The sequence below is a fragment of the Triturus cristatus genome, chromosome 4_2 (genome assembly GCF_964204655.1).
Source record: "Triturus cristatus chromosome 4_2, aTriCri1.1, whole genome shotgun sequence".
In the NCBI taxonomy this organism is placed as follows: domain Eukaryota; kingdom Metazoa; phylum Chordata; class Amphibia; order Caudata; family Salamandridae; genus Triturus; species Triturus cristatus.
This window is the reverse complement of record NC_140586.1, coordinates 847,732,704-847,754,110: the sequence shown is the minus strand read 5'-3', so window position 1 is coordinate 847,754,110 and position 21,407 is coordinate 847,732,704. Positions and strand designations below refer to the sequence as shown.

At 46.4% G+C, this 21,407-nt stretch overlaps 2 long non-coding RNA genes across 2 annotated transcripts; both read right to left on the bottom strand.

Annotated features, from left to right (window-relative positions):
• Positions 1 to 11,837: 11,837 nt before the first annotated feature.
• LOC146835250 (uncharacterized) lies at positions 11,838 to 12,400 on the bottom strand. The gene is made up of 3 exons (XR_014960398.1): positions 12,341 to 12,400; positions 12,199 to 12,251; positions 11,838 to 12,114 (listed from the first exon to the last, which is right to left on the bottom strand). It is a non-coding gene; the product is annotated as an uncharacterized LOC146835250 (long non-coding RNA).
• A 4,222-nt stretch (positions 12,401 to 16,622) lies between these two features.
• Positions 16,623 to 17,185, bottom strand: LOC146835249 (uncharacterized). The gene is made up of 3 exons (XR_014960397.1): positions 17,126 to 17,185; positions 16,984 to 17,036; positions 16,623 to 16,899 (listed from the first exon to the last, which is right to left on the bottom strand). It is a non-coding gene; the product is annotated as an uncharacterized LOC146835249 (long non-coding RNA).
• Between the last annotated feature and the right edge of the window lie 4,222 nt (positions 17,186 to 21,407).

Genomic DNA, 21,407 nt, shown 5'->3' with positions numbered 1-21,407 from the left:
CCAGCACTGTCCACACTTCCGGTTCGAATGGCGTCCGAAACTTCCATCCTGGATGTCGGTCTTTCACGAGGACTTTGTCACCGACCGCTATGTGGGGTTCTCGAGCCCTTCGGTGTTCACTGGCTTTATTGTTCGTCCGTTCTCTTCTCTCCTGTACTGCCACATCGTCCCTCGCCGGTGGGCTCCAGGACGGGTCTGTCGGTATTCCATCCCGCGGGGCTTCCTTAAACAACAGATGGGCTGGGGCGCACTTCGTGGTGCAATGCAGGGTGTGCCGATACGCATCAAGGAACTTGGTGAGCGACGCCTCTGCATCCTGCCCCTGATCGACTGCAATTCGAAGGGCCCTGAGTAGCGTGCGCATGAGTCTCTCAACATCTCCATTCGCCTGCGGCCACAAAGGAGTTATCCGCCTGTGGCGTATTGCTCGTTGGGCTAGGTATTCTCTGAACTCCTGCCCCTGGAAGGGTGGACCGTTGTCCGACCGAATCACCTCCGGATTCCCCAGCATGGCGAATGTCTTGTCCAGAGCCGTCCGGATGTGATGGAACGCCGTGGACTCCACTACTTCCACCACTGGGAACTTCGTGTAGGCATCCACCATTACCAGCATCTGTCGACCATCCGGAAAACTTCCAAAGTCTATGCTCACGTTGCCCCACGGGCGATGACACGGCTCCTCCGTGATGACCGGCATGGTTGGTGGAGCTTCTCCGGTGATTGTGCATGCGCGGCATCTCCGCACCAGCTCTTCGACCCTTGCGTCCATGGCTGGGAACCACACCTTGCTTCTTAGGCGAGCTTTCGTCTTTGCCATCCCTTGATGACCCTCATGTGCCAACCGCAAACACTGCTCCTGAAGTGCGCAGGGGATAACCAGCAGGTGACCTCGTAGTATCGTGCCACACTCCCCGACACTCAGCTCGTGGCGGACCGGCCACAGTTGCTGCTGGGCGTGCCTTTCCTCTTCAGTGAGCACCTGATTGCCTTCCAGAAACCTCTTCCAGTCGTGGGACACCAGGGCTTCCTTGACTTTGGTCAGAGTCCCGTCCTGGTCAGCCGCCCGACCAACTTCCTCCAAGGTCATGGCATCTGGGCAGGCATCTCTGCCGACCATCTTCACGTACGCGTCGGAGTACTGAACATCCGCAGGGACGCATGCCGGGGGAAGATCTTCAGGGTGCCGGGACAGGTAGTCGGCCGGATTGTGTGCTCCTGGGCGGAAGACCACCGTGAGCCGGTATTGCTGCAGTTGCACCGCCCACCGCTCTATCCGAGGCGGGGCGAGCCGTGTGGTGCCCCCGAATAGCGGGACTAGCGGCTTGTGGTCCGTGACCACAGTGAAGTCCTGTCCGAACAGGTACAGGTGGAAATGCTGGCAGGCCCACTTGATCGCGAGGGCCTCTCTTTCGATCTGTGCATACCGCGTCTCGGTATCCGACAGCGCCCGACTGGCGTATGCGACTGGCTTCCACGTGCCCTTCTCGTGCTCTTGGAGCAGCATGGCCTCGAGACCCACCGGACTGGCAGGGCTGCCTTGATCTTCCCGAACGCTGCATTGGCCTCCACAGTCCATCGCCAGGGTTGGTCACCTTTTGTGAGAACGCGGAGAGGTTCGGACAGCGCGGCCAGGTTTGGGATGAATCTCCCGCAATAGGTCGCCATCCCAAGGAAACTCCTCACCTCCGTTGGTGATTTCGGTATGCTTGCCGACCGCAGGGCGATCGCCTTCTTTGGGTCCACTTTGAGACCATCTCGTGTGAAGGTATACCCAAAGAAATCGATGGACTCCTGGTAAAACACACACTTCTCTTTGTGCAGGGTAAGGCCATGATCTCTGAGCCGCTGGAGGGTGGCTCTCAGCTGGACGTGGTGATCCTCCAGGGTGCATGAGAATACGAGAATGTCGTCACTCAAGTTGATCACTCCTGTTAGGCCAGACAGGGTCTCTCTGATGGCATTCTGAAACACCTCTGCAGCCGAAGACACTCCGAAACTGAGGCGCTTGTATCTTCTCAGACCGACATGTGTGGCAAACGTCGTGATATATCTGCTGGCCGGTTCCAGCTCCAACTGGTGGTACCCCGCGTTCAGATCTAGTTTCGAAAACCATTTGGCGCCATTGAGGTCTGCCACGACATCATCCATAGTCGGCGTGACATGGCGCTCTCTCTTCACTGCTACGTTGGGAAGCCTCATGTCGACGCACAGCCTGATGGCTCCCGGCTGTTTCGGTTTGGGGGCGACCACCAGCGGGGACACCCAGGGCGTTGGACCTGTAACCTTTTCGATGACGTCCAGTGCTTCAAGTTTTGCCAGTTCTGCTTCCACCTGGGGCCTCAGGTTGTAGGGCACTCTGCGGTGTCGCAGCGCTACTGGTCTGACCGTCGGGTCTATGTGCAGTCGGAATTGTTTACCTTTAAGCTTCCCCAGCCCTTTAAACAGCTCCGGAAACTCTCTCAACATATCTTCTGCATGTGCATCGTGCACCTCGTTCGCGAAGAACACGAGTCCTAAGTCTTCGGCAGTGTGGCAGCTTAGGAGGGTGCCCTTCCTTCCCTCCGTCACGTGGAACCGAGCCACGGTGGTGAGGGAGTCGCTGGCGACTGTTGCTTCGAACGTTCCTCTCAGCGGAAGGGGGTCGACTCCACCATAGGCATATATTCTTGCTTTGGTCGGTACAAGCGGGGGTCTGCGTTCCAGGGCCTCAAATTGCTGTGAGTCCATAACGTTCACTGTTGCCCCCGTGTCAATGAGCGCTTGCAGATTGGTGTTCATTATTCTGACTGAGCACATGGGGGGCGGCCTCCGCCGGCTACCCGACTGGCCCACGAACGACACGTAGTAGATCTCGTCGTCCTCCTCTTCCAAGTCCAGGTTGGGCTGGTGCGGTACCTCCTTTTCCGTCCCGTCAGACTCTGCAATCGACAGTTGTCGGACTCTCTGTGTGAATCCTCTCGGTCTCCTCGGGGCAAAACGTGACTGGCCGCTACGGCAGACCTTCGCGTAGTGGTTCATTTTTCCGCAGCGCGAGCATTCGCGCCCTTTTGCTCCGCACGTGGCCGTTGGGAGATGCTCCTCCCCACAATTTCCGCATGGCCCTCCTGGCGGCGGTCTGGGCCTCCCTGGCGCGGGCGTTGGCCGCCTCCGGATCACATCCACGCGCTCCTCCTTTATCTGGGGGGTCCTGGCAGCGGCCTGCCCTGGGACAGGCTTGTGTAGAGCAGCCGCCATCTCCTCAGCCCTGACGTCAGAGAGTTTGTGTGAGCGGGCAAGCACCAAGATCTGATCTAGCGTGATCCCTGGCTGGCGCAGTATCAATTTCCGGAGCAGCTTTGACTTGCAGCCGAGAATGATCTGACTCCTTATCTCCTCGCGTTGATCGGCAAACTCGCAGGTGGCTGCCAATTTTCTCAGGCGCGCGTGGAACATGTCAATGGACTCGTCCTCCAGCTGAAGTGACCGGCGGAACTTAAACTTTTCAAAGTCCAAATTCAGCTGAGGATCGAAATGCCGGTTGAGGGCCGCCACTGCCCCATCGTAGTCGTCCGGCGTGCCAGTGTTCGGCAGGGTTTCGAACAAATCATAGATTTCGGGTCCCCCATAAAAGATCAGCAGGGAGCGCCTCACAGTTCCATCTGTCTCCCGGGTCCCCGTGAAGTAGTTGTTGAGCTGACCAACCCATGCCCTCCATCGGGGCGCAGCGGTGGCCGGGTCCGCCAATTCACTGAACGGCGGGAGCGGGATGGTCGTCGCGTGGTGGCGGCGCGGGTCAACTCTGCTTCCTCGAGCTGGCGCCACCGGCGTGGCTGGCGTGGCGCTTCCCCCAGCAGCTGGCGGGTTGCTCATGGTGACGCGCAGACGCACCTCTCCTGGCGGCGCAGGCGTAAATAGCAAACAGGTGGGTGAGCAGCAGAGGGGACGTGGGCGCGCGACAGGGGTACTCACTCCGTTCCAGGGTGATCAGCAGTGACCCCACGTGGCCCCTGGCACTTGGACATCAATGTTCTGCGCCCCTGGAGCCTCCAGCGTCCGGACAAGGCCTGGCGCGGCCACCGTGAGGCTTAAATCTCGCTTGTAGCAGCCAGTGCTTGTTGCCTGCACACTTGTGGCCTTGTGTGTGCCAATGCTTGATGGAGGGGAAGCACCCTCCGTGAGACCGGGCCTCCGTTGCCTGGAGACCAGGGAATGTTCAGCCAGCCGGGGAGGGGAAAGCCTCCACTCCGGAGTCAGCGGGGGCGGGGCACTCAGACGGCCTCCCGGGGAAGTGCAGGAGCTCCGGGGAACAGGCTCACGCAGACGCGCGTGTGCGAGCGCGAAGGCAGGACTCCGCCAGGCCGCACCTGCAGGGCGATGACGCAGCGCTTCTCCTCCAGGAGACGCGCGCGGGACGAGGAAGGCCAGACACGCTCGGGAGGCGCCCCGAGCAGCGAGGCACCCAGCAGGCACGCCGGCGATGAGGGAGCGTCTCGGGTGGGCTCCGATGACGCTGCGGGACCACGGGAACAGCGGCAGCACGCAGCGGGACCTACGGCCTCGTCGCCAGTGTGGTGACCTGGCTAGGCCACGCGTACAGGACCCAGGACCAGGAATGACGCACAGTGAGGCAAGTGTACTGGTGAAACCGGAAAGACCCCGAGCGGTCTTCCGATACATTTATTTATACCCTCGAGGCGAGCCCGCCTCGAGGGGTGGGGGATGTATGTACAGTGTACTACAATGTATGGCAGAGGCCGAGTGGCTCTCTACATCGATGAATAATCAGTAAGTGCCTGGGAGAGCAGGTAATGTATTAACTGTAGTGATCAATGAGTTGCATCTAAAAAACACTTCTCCGTAACTGCAAATCTAGTGAAAGCAAAGCATCGGTAATTTAGAGAAAAAGTTCCCAGTGATGCGCAAAATACAAATATGCATCCCAGTGACCAATTTTGCACCCAGAAGTCCTCACCAGCGTCGTGACTGGGGACAGACTCACTTCGCTACTGTACAGCAGCTGAGTGTGTGTATGCAGCCGGCTGAGCCAGTGAAGGTAACAGTAAACACACATAGACACTTCTCAAGGACATGGCAGCTCCATTATTCACCCCGCTCCCCCCCCCCCCCCCCCCCCCAGGTGCAGCACTGCTAGTGTTGTGACTTTACTATAGACAAGGTATAATTTAATTAACGCTAACTCCGTGATTTCGAACAGAGAAGGGTTAAATATCCCTGTTGAAAGCCCTTGACTGTACCAATGATACATTGCATATTCCAAAAACTACCGTCAGTTTACAAGGGCACTGGTTCAGTGACCTTCTATTTCTTTGATTTCCAGCAGTTTTAAGATTTTCTTGTTTCTCAAATGGGTGTAACTTCTGATATTTATATATGTTTCCATCGTCTTTACGGCTTGATTTTGCTCGAGAGAAAGTGTCACTCGTGGTTGAAATGTCACTCATAGTTACACTGAAATTATTAAATATGTCACATATACCAATCGGAAACCTTAACAGCTATGCCACTTCGACCACTGGCTAGAGTGCGTTTTAAAGGATTTGATGTAACCTACACTCCCACGCGAGAGCGCAACATCCGAGCACCGTCGGAAGATTTTACTGAAAACATATTCAGTAAAATTTGCATCTGAAACTTCTTAGAATTCAGGTTTTCTAGCTTTTTTAACCCACATAGACTAAGATCTTCGCTTCAGCAAAGATCTTCCAAAAATTAAACAAGATTCCTTGCCATCAGCCACCACACGAAGTGCTACTAACTGAAAGGAGCCGGTTCATGTCATATTTATAAATTACTCACTTTTGCTGAAATCTGGTATAATTAAGACATCTATGAATGCTAGAGCGGCGAACTGTTCCATGTTGACACTCAAAGTTAGAGGGAAATGTATGTACATATTGTCCATAAAACTACTAAAATAAACTTCTAATTAACAAGAAATGCATTTTGTTTTGGGTTGGGTATTGAGATATACAGTTGCAATGCATTGTGGGCAGGCGGATGTTGGTTCAGATTCTTTCTCCCTGATTGCTGGTAAACCCTGTCTGAAGAGCGTCGCTTAAGGCAAATCAATATATAAATTAATTAAACAGGCACACCTATTTTACTAATGTTTATCTTGCTGCAATCATACGCTGTCTACATACAGCGTGGAGTCTGACTGGATTAGGATCTGGAGTAGCAGCCTCTACCCGGCAACCCCCGCCCATGAATGTTACAGTGAGGTGCCTGGCTGATGTGATTAGGGACCCCTAGTGACATACCGTGGTACTGAACCCCTGGGGTCTATACAGTGTGGTGCCTGGCTGACTTGATTAGAGACGCCCAGTGACGATCCGTGGTACTGCACCGTGGTATATTGTAACGAAAGCTGTCCACTCTACTTTCGCTGGACCTGTAGTCTGCACCAGGGACTGCACCGGAAGTATCGCGAGATCTGCCTGGTCGGTACTTCCTTCCTGAATGAATGGCGTTTCCGAAGTGCAGCAGTGAGTTTTGGGTTATTAGTACTGGGCTGCTGCCGGTTAGATTTCATCCCGTATTTTGATTTACTGGTCGGTACAAAAATAAGCAAAATCACTTAATGGGAATTGGGGCATATTCACAAGACCTTAACGGCGCCGTAGTGTCAATTTTTGGACGTTACAGCAGGTTTCTTTTAATCGCCTTATTTACAAAGTGCCGCTAACTGCACTGAGCCGCACTTTTCCAGCATAAATGTAAATTTTCAAGATTGCCAAGATTTTAGTGGGACTTAACAAAGATGAGATGCGAGGTAGGTGTTCTCGTGCAAAAACGGCACTAACCCCACTTCGCAATATTTCAATGAAATTTCCGTCCCGCGATAACCCTCCAAAGCTGCAGCTAGTCCAGTTAGAGGCAGTTTTTTAAGCCCAGAATATAGCTGGTTTTAAAATTGGTGCTTGGGGCCTCATTTCAGAGGTTTTGGTACTGGACAGCGCTGCAAGGAATGTTGCTGCGCTGCCCTGCGACAAAACAAAAGGGCAGGAATGTGCACTATCAGTAAGATAGGATGCGTTCCTGGGCCTCATCCATGAAAAGTGTTGCATTTCTGCGACAAAACAGCGTTGCAACACTTTTCACTGCGCCCTTCTTGCGACACCATGGATGTGCCGTTTTCACTGCACGCCGCTCCATGTTGCAATTAATGACATATACGTCTGGTATCCTGACATATCTGTTAGCGCTAAAGTCATGCATTGCTGCAGTTGTGTCATAAGCATGACGCAACTCCAGGAATGCATGACACTAGCCTATCCTTAAGACACTGCGTCACCCTTAAGCCTGCCATTGAGCAAGTGTAAGGTTCTGACGCACTGGCGTCCTAGAATTGTCACAGTGAAATCTGCACCACTCCCACGAGGCCTTGTTGGGTGGGAATGCCCACCCTGCATACATCATACCTGAAGCAGGTATAATGTGGCACAGGGCTTTACAAGGTGATGCATATGCCTAGATGCGTCACTTTGTAAATACGGCGCAACGTGGTACAAGATTCAAGCTGAAAGTACGTCAAGAAAATGACGCACCGTCGGGGTTTAACTGTCAGAAGGGGCTCATGAATAAGTCCCCTTGTCTTTTTTCCCTACGTTGGCGTACAATGGCTGCAGGCGCCAACGCAGGCACCCTTTCGCCATGGTGCAAGAGTGACTGTGTTGCAGGGTTGATTGATGTTGTGGCTCCATCTCTTCTCGAGACATCTGCAGGTGCATCTTGACTAGCGGAGGGCGGGAGTGAACCAGTTGGCCTTCTTGGAGTATAGTTTGCCTGGATGTTCTTGAGGGTGCTAGGGTGTTGGCGCAATTAGAGATCCATTGGTGGAGGTTGTGCGCTGTACTGTTGGTGTCTGTAAGCGTTGGCGGAGTGGTGGTGCTGAGGAAATTGACGAGAACTTCTTCTGTGGCCTTGATCCAGCTGCGACGGGGAGGGGGCAATGATGGCAGTGGTGTATGGTGTGCGTGATGAAGGCGTGATGTATACAATGATGGATGGTCCAGGAGAGTTTGGTGGTGTGGCTGTAGTTGAATGTTCCTACTGGCAGAGAAGACGGGGTCGAGCATGTGTCTGGATATGTGGGTTGGTGCAGTGACTATCTGCTTGAGTTCGATGTTGTGAGGATCTCCAGGAGGGTGGTGGTGTTCTAGTCACTGGGGTTGTCCAAGTGGAAGCTGAGGTCTCCGAATGGAATGTAGTCGGTGGATGCGAGAGCCTGGGGTGCGATGACGTCTACAATAGCATCTGTGAATAGGGGGTCATTGGCCGGGGGACCTGTAGATGAGGGTGCCTGCTGAGGGTGGTGTTGGGCTTGGTACGGATCTTGATGTGGAGGTGTTCCATGGTCGCCGTTGTGTCATTAGAATGCATGGTCAGTCAGAGTGTGGTTTTATAGACAATGGCAATGCCTTCTCATGGGCGGTTGGGGTGGTCCTTGAGGATAATGTTGTAGCCGTCGGGGATGGCGATGGCGATGTCCGGTCTGGAGCAGAGGTTGGTCCAGGTTTATGTGAAAAAAGCGATGTCTGAAGAGTTGACGTTGAGGAGGTCCCAGATTTCTGTGGCGTGTTTGTGGAGGGACCACATGTTGAGGCACTGGACACGGTCCATGTGTGGACAGCGCAGATGAACTTGCCTTTGGTGCACATTTGGCGCACCAGTGGCACACCCGCTGAGCATGGCCGCACAGCGGCTGCCATTAAGTAGTGCTGCAGTGGGCTGGACAGCTGGGAGGCAGGAAACGTGAGTACGGACACTGGAGGGGGTGGGGCTGCGGTGGATTGCAGCATCAACAAGGGAGAGGACAGGGGAAAAGGAACTGTATAAAAGCACATGAAAGACAAAGCCAAACAAAGCAAAGAAAAGAGAAGGACAAAGCCAAAGGTAGAGAGTAATGGAGAAGAGCAGAAAGAGGGACAGGAACAGCAGAAATGAGGGACAGGAGGGACGTTAAGCAACAGAGCAGTGACGCCCTACCACTGGACCAGCAACGATGAGGCGCAGGCAGGAGCATGCGGGGGAAGGAGGGCCTCGAACACCTGACCTCCGGGTCAGAGGATCCAGCAGCTACCAAACGGCTCTGCACTGTGGGAAGAGCAAGTCCACTAAGGAATAGTCCCCCATACACCCAAAAGTTCACTACCAGGGGGCGATGAAAGGCACCACCACCTGGTTACCTCTTTCCGTCTAACAGTGGCGACCAGATTCCGTGTTCCCCAGTTCCCTAGCAAGAAACGGTGAATCAAGCGGCATACCCAAGGGCCTTGGCCCGAACAGGCCACTGTGACATTGGCACCCGCTGCCAACAATGGCCGATCTGAACAACTTGAGCCAGTTAGTAGAGTTCCCCACAAGTCTTGGGCGGTGTCCTCGACAATGCGCTTCCTCCGCAGCGCAGGGATTGCTCAGGGCACACTGTGCTCCGTCCACAGGTGCTAGGCCTGAGCCTGACACGACCCCTGGGCCTCCTCCGCTCCCTGTCCCACCTTCTTCTCACCTGGACATCAACACCGGAGCTCAATCTACCACGCTCTCTCTGAATCTGTGACTCAGCCAGCAGGAGCCTCAGCCAGGTGGAATTTCACAAGCTTGGGTACAGCAGTTACCGCCAAGTCTGCTGGGGAACTTCCCGATGCAGGTGCTGTAACAGGGCACCCTTAGGCATGAAGTTTCAGCGCTCCCCCCACAAAGGTGTGGCAGATCTCAAGGGCCTCACCCTCCATGGCATCCAGGCAGCGGCACATCCTCCAGCCTGTGGTGCAGAGAGGCACGGCCCACCATTGGCAATCTCCTGCATGCACCCCTGTGTAGTGCTGGCATGTGTTATGCAAAGCAGGCCTTACTACATCAGTGCGCAGGAGCACCTCTACTGATCACAGCTCCAAGGGGCACCAGGCGATCTACTCACACAGGTTAGCAATGTGTCCCCATGCGACCTGCCAGATTTCACCTCCAGGTAAGGGCGATCGCTGATGCCTCAATTTCTACCACAACAGCAGGAACTCCACAGCACCTCCCCCTCCAACTCCAAGTCTCAGACGCAGGCCCAGCGAGGGCTAAAGGCCCCGGAGACTGTCCACGCTTCAAAGAGTCGCAAGGGAAGCACAATGAAAAGTGATACATTGTCCATGATTTTTCATTCCCTCTTCCCCGCGGACTCTGGCTGGTCATCCAGGCTGTTGGGGGGCTTGAGGTGTTGCTTACCTGTACTGAACTTGGCCCTGGCTGCTCCATTCTGCATTCCAATATTTTTATTTTATTTTTAATGATGGTGGTGGACTTATAGGCTATTTTTGCCCCTAGAGGCAGAAAAGTGTCGTTGGGCTGGCTAACGTGAGTTTTTTAAATCTCTAATTGGCCTTTTGTCACTTTTCTCTCACTAGCGGCAACATTTTAAATGCCTTGACACTAGTGTTAGTGGCAGTTTTCACCACGGCTAGCGGATACTATTGCCATGTAGCGACGTATTGTAAATACGTTGGTACCAAGACGATAGTTTTCAGCGATACATGGCAGTAAGAAAATTGCCGCTAACACTAGTTAGCGGCCTCTCTTGTAAATATACCCTATAATTACGATAAAGTGGCGAAGCATTTGTTAAGCCAAGAAGGCTAATGACACGCTTTGCCAACGCAGGGCTGCACCATATTTACAAGAATATGGTGCAGCCCTGCGTTACCCCCTTCACTGTCGCTAAATTAAAACTGACTAGCACCATCGCAGGCACCCTCGCACCATAGTGCAAGGGTGCCTGTGTTGAGGGGAAGATTGGTTATGCGCAGAAATGTACCCCTTCCTGCACATAAACAATCTTTAAATGCCGTTTTTTAACTTTTATGTGTGCTGCTTGGTGAAGCACACATTAAGCTGCAAAACGGCATTTTAAAAAAATGATTGTTTATGTGGAGGAAGGGGGACCGTCCTGCACATAAAAAATCTTAGGTAATTTGCTATTTCTATGTGAAAAACTAGGAGAACTAAAGCATTTCTTCAGTCCGCTTTTTTAAGACCAGATTTTCCCTGATTTTAATTTTGGCGCTGCCTTCTATTTACGTTGCTCTTGTAAATAGAGGGCAGTGTCAAAATCAATGGGTGTTGCGGTGGGTGGAATGCCCACCACAGCACCCATTGCCTGCTGCTTTCATGCTAAGTTTAGCATGAAAGGTGGCATTATTTATATGCAGCATTAAGAGGCATTTTATTTACAAGAACTTAACGCTGCCGTAGCGTCAATTTTTGGACGTTATGGCAGCTTTTTTTATTGCCTTATATACAAGTTGCCGCTAACTGCAGTTAGCGGCACTTTTCCAACGTAAAAATGAATTTTCAAGATCACCACTTCTGTTAGCGGGACATAACGAAAATGAGATGCAAGGTAGGCGTTCCCGTGGAAAAACTGCTGCGAAACACACTTCGCGACATTTACAAGGAAATTCCAGTACGTCGATAACCCCCCAAACTGCTGCTGACTCAAATTAGAGATTCAACAAAAAAATGCCAGTACTGCACTATGATTAACTCGTTTTTTATGATTGAGTAGCAATCCTCAATTCAAGACCAATCTTATAGTCTGACTTCTTTTGAAAAAATCCTTTTATTTTAATTTTTAGTCATATAATTATTTGGATTATTCAATTTCTTTAAACAAAAATTGAGATGACAACAAAAATAGAGACTTGAACAAAATATATACAACAACGTATAATATGTACAAAGACATGGGCAATGTCACAACTTTCATATAATGTGATATTCAGTAGACATATTCAACATTTGAAAGACAACATTAAGTGCACTTAGGGACATAAACAACAAGACCTAACAAATTGACGAAACATTGACAAATATTCCTGTTCATGGACAAGAGAAAACGCCCTGTGTTGATTAAAGTTTTTTTGAAAACAGGTGCGGATTCTGGTGATTAATAAAGAATTTATTTGTTCTTAATTATCATGTAATAGACCATCCAATAATCTGATTTTTAAGTTTGTAATCCTGGGGAGATTGGTCTATTTGAAAGGACGGAGATAAAGGGAACAGGGGTCGACGCGTTTCGAATCCCCTAAGTAACAGGGATTCTCATCAGGACCGTGAAGATTCAATCTATAAAAGAAATAATAAAAACATTCTGTCAGTCATACTCAGAACACTCAACTTCAATCTATCAAGCAAACTCTCAGATCATACCTTTGTCATGTGATTCAGCAGTCGTTCTCCCAATGTAGTTATTTGGAATGGATCTGTAATATTAAGGATTCAATGGACTTAATAAGATTGGAGTACCGAATGGAAAGGAAAAAAGATGACTTGCGTAAATCAGGGCACTCACATGTAGATGCGGTGTGTCCGCGTGATCAGTTCCTTCTTGTCGATTAAATCAGTCGATTCTAGAAGGAAGAAAAACCTTTATTTGCCTCGGCAAAACAGGGGCAAGCACTGGCGACTTCGTGAGTGAAATTGGCTCGGAATTGGGAGCATATAAGCACGCTGCGCGTCTGATTGTGAAGGAATGGTGCATCCAAGAATGACATAGTTCTTGCAGTCTGTTGCGTACATTCACGAAGAAGTATGTGAGTACTTCTGCATTCAGATTCGTTTAGATTACGGCGGCTTCCTAGGTTGTGAAAGGGTTTAAGAGATCTTACCAGTGTTAGTTTTTCAAGTCTCCTCCATACGCATCCATGTCCATGACTGAGGCGCGTTAGTGCTTGACCCGGTTGACCCGGTTGTAAAAGTAATCGGAGGCTGCTGCTAAGGATTCTGGGCATTGTAGTTTTTTTGATATATCTTGATGCATTTAAAAATCGATTGTCCACTCTATCCATGAATTCTTATAACAGTAGGTGGAGGGAGAACACTGTGTTCATAGATTGTAAAGTTCCGACATTTCATTCAAGCCCTGTGTGGCCGAGTTGAATTTTAGGATCAACATCGCTTCTCGTTGTTTGAGTTTGGTCTCAAGATCTCCACCCCTCTGATCATGCTCTAACTTCGAAATGACGGTCCATCTGAAATCGAGATCTCCATGTGACTCATCAATCCAATGTTGGACAAGAGGTGCTGTGGTGATTTTTTTCTTTATTCGTGATTTGTGTTGGGAGATTCTCTGTCTGATTTCCTGATTTGTTTTCCCTATGTACAGTTTAGGGCATGGACATAGGATGGCATAGATCACGTTTTTCGATTTGCAGTTCGTGAAACAGTTGTGTTTCCATGAGATACCTTCGTGTTGGAATAAATTCCCTTCAATTGTGGAATTACAACACATGCATGTTCCACACTTCTTATGTCCTGTGATAGGAGGTAAGTTGACAAATTCACGTATTGTAGAGGTCTTCTTGGCAGGGATGGCTGCCCTGATTATTTGGTTCGCAATACTTTTATCTTTTTTGAAGGCAAAAAGTGGTTTTTCATTTAACTGTGTGTCAATATCCTTTATAAGATGCCAGTTCTGGTGGATGGTTTTTTTGAGGAAGTTGGATGTTGCCCCAAAGGTAGTCACACAAACTGTGCGTTCAAGTTGTCTCTTTTCTTTCTTTTTCAGAAGTTCCTCACGTGGTGTCCACCACGCGCGTTTGATTGCCTTTTTAACCAATTTGGATGGATATCCCCGGTCTACAAGTCTTCCCATAAGTAGACTTGCATGGTACATATACTCGTCTTTGAATGAACAATTTCGACGTATGCGTAGCAGTTGGCCTATTGGTAAATTTTCTTTTAGACTGCGCGGGTGGTTGCTTGAAAAATGCAAGGATTTATTGCGGTCAGTCTCTTTTCTAAAGAGGGTCGTCACCAGCTGTCCATCTGAGCAATAAACTTCCACGTCTAGGAAAGAAAGTCTTGTCGGTGATGACTGGATACTGAATTTGATGTCCATTGTGCGACTGTTAAGCCATCCATGGAAGTCAGTTAGTTGTTCCATTGTGCCAGACCATGTGAAAAAAATGTCGTCGATGTAACGAACCCAGCCCCTTATCCAATGTGAGAAGGGGTTGTTGTTGTGTACGTATCTGTCCTCATATACACTCATAAAGAGTATAGCCAGCTCCGGGGCAAAGGGACAGCCCATGGCTACTCCTTTTATTTGGAGAAAAAAGTCCTCATGGAATTTGAAGTAGTTTTTAGTCAAAGCCATCCTGGCCAATTCCAAAATGAAGTCCGTGGGAATTTTTGTTGGACGATCTCTTTTATCCAAGAAGATTTCCACCACTTCTAAAGCCTGATCCTGGGGAATTTGGGTATATAGTGATACTATATCCATGCTTACTAATAGATCTTGTCCTTCGGTAAATGGTACTTGTTGTAATTTGCACAGAAAGTCAGAGGTATCTCTCAGGAAGGATTGAACTGTCAATGTGAAGGGTTTAAGGAAGAAGTCAATGAACTTGGAGATGGGTTCAAAAAGTGAATCGCACCCAGATATTATGGGCCTCCCCGGCGGTGATTTGGCATTCTTATGTACCTTCGGGAGTACATAGAACAATGGAATTCTTGGGTGTTTGTTGACTAGAAATTTGAATTCTTGTTTGCCCAAAAAGCCTTGTTCGAACCCATTTTGAAGATTTTTTTCAAGTTCTCTCTGAAATTCAATTGTTGGATCTGATCTTATTTTCCGATAGCATTCTATGTCAAGTAGCTGGCGATTGGCTTCCGCTATGTATTCATTGGTTCCCCAAATTACAATCGAACCGCCTTTATCGGCTTGCTTCACTATAATGCTTTCATCATTTCTAAGTGAGACTAGTGCATCTTTTTCTTTTTTTGACAAATTATGTTTAGTAAAGAATTTGTTCTTTTTTTCTTCTGAAGAAATCGCTGACAATACACTTTTTTCAAAGTATGTAACTTCTTTGGGTATTTTAAATGCTGGTGGACAAAAAGTAGATTTCCTCTTTAGACCTGTAGTTTCTGCTGGCAACATTATTTCTTTACCTGAAAAAAAGGCAATCAGACGAATCTTTCTGCAGAACTCAATGAATTCCAATTTGAGTCTAACAAAATCTGGAGGTTTAGCAGGGACAAAAGAAAGTCCCTTTTCCAAGACACTAACTTCTGACGAGGAAAGGACTTTATTGGAGAGATTAATCACTGACGAAACTTCTAGTTTTTGTAATTTTGTCTCCTCGTGGACATCTCCCATGGCTGGTTGTATCTTGTTTTTCCGCGAGTTTTCTGTTGGCCTTGATCTAAAAAAGGCTGTTGTTGTTGTTGTTGTTTATTTTGTTGGAAATTCTGTTGATATTGCTGTTGTTGGTATCCTCCACGTCGATTAAATTGGGGTCTATATGTACCTGGTTCGGAATCACTTCCTCCTGATGACGATGTTGTGTCCGAGAAGGTTATATATTTTGTTCTTGATCGACCTTGATTGTCCGATAAAAAACGTCTCGCTTCTGGGCGAGAATAAAAATCCTGTTGCAGGTAAGGATAAGCCTTTTCCAAAGAAAAATTGCGCTTGTCTCTCTCGAAATTGTTTTCTTTTTGTTGTACAGAATAGTCCTTGAATTCCAAGATTTCCTTCTCGATTTTTTCTAGGAGAGTCTTAGAGTCTTGAATTAAAGAGTTTGATTTAATTTCCGTTTCCAATTTTTCGATTTCTTCCAATTGAACTGTGGATAACCTTTGTGCGGTTTCAATGGTTAAGACCATGAGGTCTCTGCTGCATTTAGTTTCAATGTAACTGAAGCCTTTTTTGTAGATGTTATCTTCCGTAAAAATCACGGGTATATTTTTGACAATCAAGCCTGTAGGTATTGTGCCTGATCTGAGGTGTTGGAGAAGGTAATGACCATGCAAGTCCGTCCGAATTTGTTTTTTCTTTAGACGAATAAGTTTGTCAGATTCGTTGTTTGTTTGTGCGGTACTGCTGAGAGTTGCGGAACCAAAAGAAGGAGGGTTCCTGAGAAGATTTTTTATATGCTCTTCGCTGTATGCGAAGGTTTGTTCTTCTGACATATTAAATTTAGCAGTCTCTGGGTTGAGTCAATTAACTGTTGTTATTATTATTGGGTGACCCAAATGAACTCATTCATACATACACGTACTTCAATCATCCATTGATAGAACAAAAAAAGAAAAAAGAGAAAGATGAAGGGGAGGACGGGTTCAAACTGGAGGAAAAATCCGGCAGTGAACCTGAAGAGAACCTGTTTAGTTGTTTAGTGCTTTAACAGCGGTTTTTGGAACCTCGCGGGTAAATACCCGCTATACAACGTGACAACAATGAGGGTTCTGGCTCCAACGCAGTAAGGCTGCGCCAATATAAGATTCAACAAAAAAATGCCAGTACTGCACTATGATTAACTCGTTTTTTATGATTGAGTAGCAATCCTCAATTCAAGACCAATCTTATAGTCTGACTTCTTTTGAAAAAATCCTTTTATTTTAATTTTTAGTCATATAATTATTTGGATTATTCAATTTCTTTAAACAAAAATTGAGATGACAACAAAAATAGAGACTTGAACAAAATATATACAACAACGTATAATATGTACAAAGACATGGGCAATGTCACAACTTTCATATAATGTGATATTCAGTAGACATATTCAACATTTGAAAGACAACATTAAGTGCACTTAGGGACATAAACAACAAGACCTAACAAATTGACGAAACATTGACAAATATTCCTGTTCATGGACAAGAGAAAACGCCCTGTGTTGATTAAAGTTTTTTTGAAAACAGGTGCGGATTCTGGTGATTAATAAAGAATTTATTTGTTCTTAATTATCATGTAATAGACCATCCAATAATCTGATTTTTAAGTTTGTAATCCTGGGGAGATTGGTCTATTTGAAAGGACGGAGATAAAGGGAACAGGGGTCGACGCGTTTCGAATCCCCTAAGTAACAGGGATTCTCATCAGGACCGTGAAGATTCAATCTATAAAAGAAATAATAAAAACATTCTGTCAGTCATACTCAGAACACTCAACTTCAATCTATCAAGCAAACTCTCAGATCATACCTTTGTCATGTGATTCAGCAGTCGTTCTCCCAATGTAGTTATTTGGAATGGATCTGTAATATTAAGGATTCAATGGACTTAATAAGATTGGAGTACCGAATGGAAAGGAAAAAAGATGACTTGCGTAAATCAGGGCACTCACATGTAGATGCGGTGTGTCCGCGTGATCAGTTCCTTCTTGTCGATTAAATCAGTCGATTCTAGAAGGAAGAAAAACCTTTATTTGCCTCGGCAAAACAGGGGCAAGCACTGGCGACTTCGTGAGTGAAATTGGCTCGGAATTGGGAGCATATAAGCACGCTGCGCGTCTGATTGTGAAGGAATGGTGCATCCAAGAATGACATAGTTCTTGCAGTCTGTTGCGTACATTCACGAAGAAGTATGTGAGTACTTCTGCATTCAGATTCGTTTAGATTACGGCGGCTTCCTAGGTTGTGAAAGGGTTTAAGAGATCTTACCAGTGTTAGTTTTTCAAGTCTCCTCCATACGCATCCATGTCCATGACTGAGGCGCGTTAGTGCTTGACCCGGTTGACCCGGTTGTAAAAGTAATCGGAGGCTGCTGCTAAGGATTCTGGGCATTGTAGTTTTTTTGATATATCTTGATGCATTTAAAAATCGATTGTCCACTCTATCCATGAATTCTTATAACAGTAGGTGGAGGGAGAACACTGTGTTCATAGATTGTAAAGTTCCGACATTTCATTCAAGCCCTGTGTGGCCGAGTTGAATTTTAGGATCAACATCGCTTCTCGTTGTTTGAGTTTGGTCTCAAGATCTCCACCCCTCTGATCATGCTCTAACTTCGAAATGACGGTCCATCTGAAATCGAGATCTCCATGTGACTCATCAATCCAATGTTGGACAAGAGGTGCTGTGGTGATTTTTTTCTTTATTCGTGATTTGTGTTGGGAGATTCTCTGTCTGATTTCCTGATTTGTTTTCCCTATGTACAGTTTAGGGCATGGACATAGGATGGCATAGATCACGTTTTTCGATTTGCAGTTCGTGAAACAGTTGTGTTTCCATGAGATACCTTCGTGTTGGAATAAATTCCCTTCAATTGTGGAATTACAACACATGCATGTTCCACACTTCTTATGTCCTGTGATAGGAGGTAAGTTGACAAATTCACGTATTGTAGAGGTCTTCTTGGCAGGGATGGCTGCCCTGATTATTTGGTTCGCAATACTTTTATCTTTTTTGAAGGCAAAAAGTGGTTTTTCATTTAACTGTGTGTCAATATCCTTTATAAGATGCCAGTTCTGGTGGATGGTTTTTTTGAGGAAGTTGGATGTTGCCCCAAAGGTAGTCACACAAACTGTGCGTTCAAGTTGTCTCTTTTCTTTCTTTTTCAGAAGTTCCTCACGTGGTGTCCACCACGCGCGTTTGATTGCCTTTTTAACCAATTTGGATGGATATCCCCGGTCTACAAGTCTTCCCATAAGTAGACTTGCATGGTACATATACTCGTCTTTGAATGGACAATTTCGACGTATGCGTAGCAGTTGGCCTATTGGTAAATTTTCTTTTAGACTGCGCGGGTGGTTGCTTGAAAAATGCAAGGATTTATTGCGGTCAGTCTCTTTTCTAAAGAGGGTCGTCACCAGCTGTCCATCTGAGCAATAAACTTCCACGTCTAGGAAAGAAAGTCTTGTCGGTGATGACTGGATACTGAATTTGATGTCCATTGTGCGACTGTTAAGCCATCCATGGAAGTCAGTTAGTTGTTCCATTGTGCCAGACCATGTGAAAAAAATGTCGTCGATGTAACGAACCCAGCCCCTTATCCAATGTGAGAAGGGGTTGTTGTTGTGTACGTATCTGTCCTCATATACACTCATAAAGAGTATAGCCAGCTCCGGGGCAAAGGGACAGCCCATGGCTACTCCTTTTATTTGGAGAAAAAAGTCCTCATGGAATTTGAAGTAGTTTTTAGTCAAAGCCATCCTGGCCAATTCCAAAATGAAGTCCGTGGGAATTTTTGTTGGACGATCTCTTTTATCCAAGAAGATTTCCACCACTTCTAAAGCCTGATCCTGGGGAATTTGGGTATATAGTGATACTATATCCATGCTTACTAATAGATCTTGTCCTTCGGTAAATGGTACTTGTTGTAATTTGCACAGAAAGTCAGAGGTATCTCTCAGGAAGGATTGAACTGTCAATGTGAAGGGTTTAAGGAAGAAGTCAATGAACTTGGAGATGGGTTCAAAAAGTGAATCGCACCCAGATATTATGGGCCTCCCCGGCGGTGATTTGGCATTCTTATGTACCTTCGGGAGTACATAGAACAATGGAATTCTTGGGTGTTTGTTGACTAGAAATTTGAATTCTTGTTTGCCCAAAAAGCCTTGTTCGAACCCATTTTGAAGATTTTTTTCAAGTTCTCTCTGAAATTCAATTGTTGGATCTGATCTTATTTTCCGATAGCATTCTATGTCAAGTAGCTGGCGATTGGCTTCCGCTATGTATTCATTGGTTCCCCAAATTACAATCGAACCGCCTTTATCGGCTTGCTTCACTATAATGCTTTCATCATTTCTAAGTGAGACTAGTGCATCTTTTTCTTTTTTTGACAAATTATGTTTAGTAAAGAATTTGTTCTTTTTTTCTTCTGAAGAAATCGCTGACAATACACTTTTTTCAAAGTATGTAACTTCTTTGGGTATTTTAAATGCTGGTGGACAAAAAGTAGATTTCCTCTTTAGACCTGTAGTTTCTGCTGGCAACATTATTTCTTTACCTGAAAAAAAGGCAATCAGACGAATCTTTCTGCAGAACTCAATGAATTCCAATTTGAGTCTAACAAAATCTGGAGGTTTAGCAGGGACAAAAGAAAGTCCCTTTTCCAAGACACTAACTTCTGACGAGGAAAGGACTTTATTGGAGAGATTAATCACTGACGAAACTTCTAGTTTTTGTAATTTTGTCTCCTCGTGGACATCTCCCATGGCTGGTTGTATCTTGTTTTTCCGCGAGTTTTCTGTTGGCCTTGATCTAAAAAAGGCTGTTGTTGTTGTTGTTGTTTATTTTGTTGGAAATTCTGTTGATATTGCTGTTGTTGGTATCCTCCACGTCGATTAAATTGGGGTCTATATGTACCTGGTTCGGAATCACTTCCTCCTGATGACGATGTTGTGTCCGAGAAGGTTATATATTTTGTTCTTGATCGACCTTGATTGTCCGATAAAAAACGTCTCGCTTCTGGGCGAGAATAAAAATCCTGTTGCAGGTAAGGATAAGCCTTTTCCAAAGAAAAATTGCGCTTGTCTCTCTCGAAATTGTTTTCTTTTTGTTGTACAGAATAGTCCTTGAATTCCAAGATTTCCTTCTCGATTTTTTCTAGGAGAGTCTTAGAGTCTTGAATTAAAGAGTTTGATTTAATTTCCGTTTCCAATTTTTCGATTTCTTCCAATTGAACTGTGGATAACCTTTGTGCGGTTTCAATGGTTAAGACCATGAGGTCTCTGCTGCATTTAGTTTCAATGTAACTGAAGCCTTTTTTGTAGATGTTATCTTCCGTAAAAATCACGGGTATATTTTTGACAATCAAGCCTGTAGGTATTGTGCCTGATCTGAGGTGTTGGAGAAGGTAATGACCATGCAAGTCCGTCCGAATTTGTTTTTTCTTTAGACGAATAAGTTTGTCAGATTCGTTGTTTGTTTGTGCGGTACTGCTGAGAGTTGCGGAACCAAAAGAAGGAGGGTTCCTGAGAAGATTTTTTATATGCTCTTCGCTGTATGCGAAGGTTTGTTCTTCTGACATATTAAATTTAGCAGTCTCTGGGTTGAGTCAATTAACTGTTGTTATTATTATTGGGTGACCCAAATGAACTCATTCATACATACACGTACTTCAATCATCCATTGATAGAACAAAAAAAGAAAAAAGAGAAAGATGAAGGGGAGGACGGGTTCAAACTGGAGGAAAAATCCGGCAGTGAACCTGAAGAGAACCTGTTTAGTTGTTTAGTGCTTTAACAGCGGTTTTTGGAACCTCGCGGGTAAATACCCGCTATACAACGTGACAACAATGAGGGTTCTGGCTCCAACGCAGTAAGGCTGCGCCAATATAAGATTCAACAAAAAAATGCCAGTACTGCACTATGATTAACTCGTTTTTTATGATTGAGTAGCAATCCTCAATTCAAGACCAATCTTATAGTCTGACTTCTTTTGAAAAAATCCTTTTATTTTAATTTTTAGTCATATGATTATTTGGATTATTCAATTTCTTTAAACAAAAATTGAGATGACAACAAAAATAGAGACTTGAACAAAATATATACAACAACGTATAATATGTACAAAGACATGGGCAATGTCACAACTTTCATATAATGTGATATTCAGTAGACATATTCAACATTTGAAAGACAACATTAAGTGCACTTAGGGACATAAACAACAAGACCTAACAAA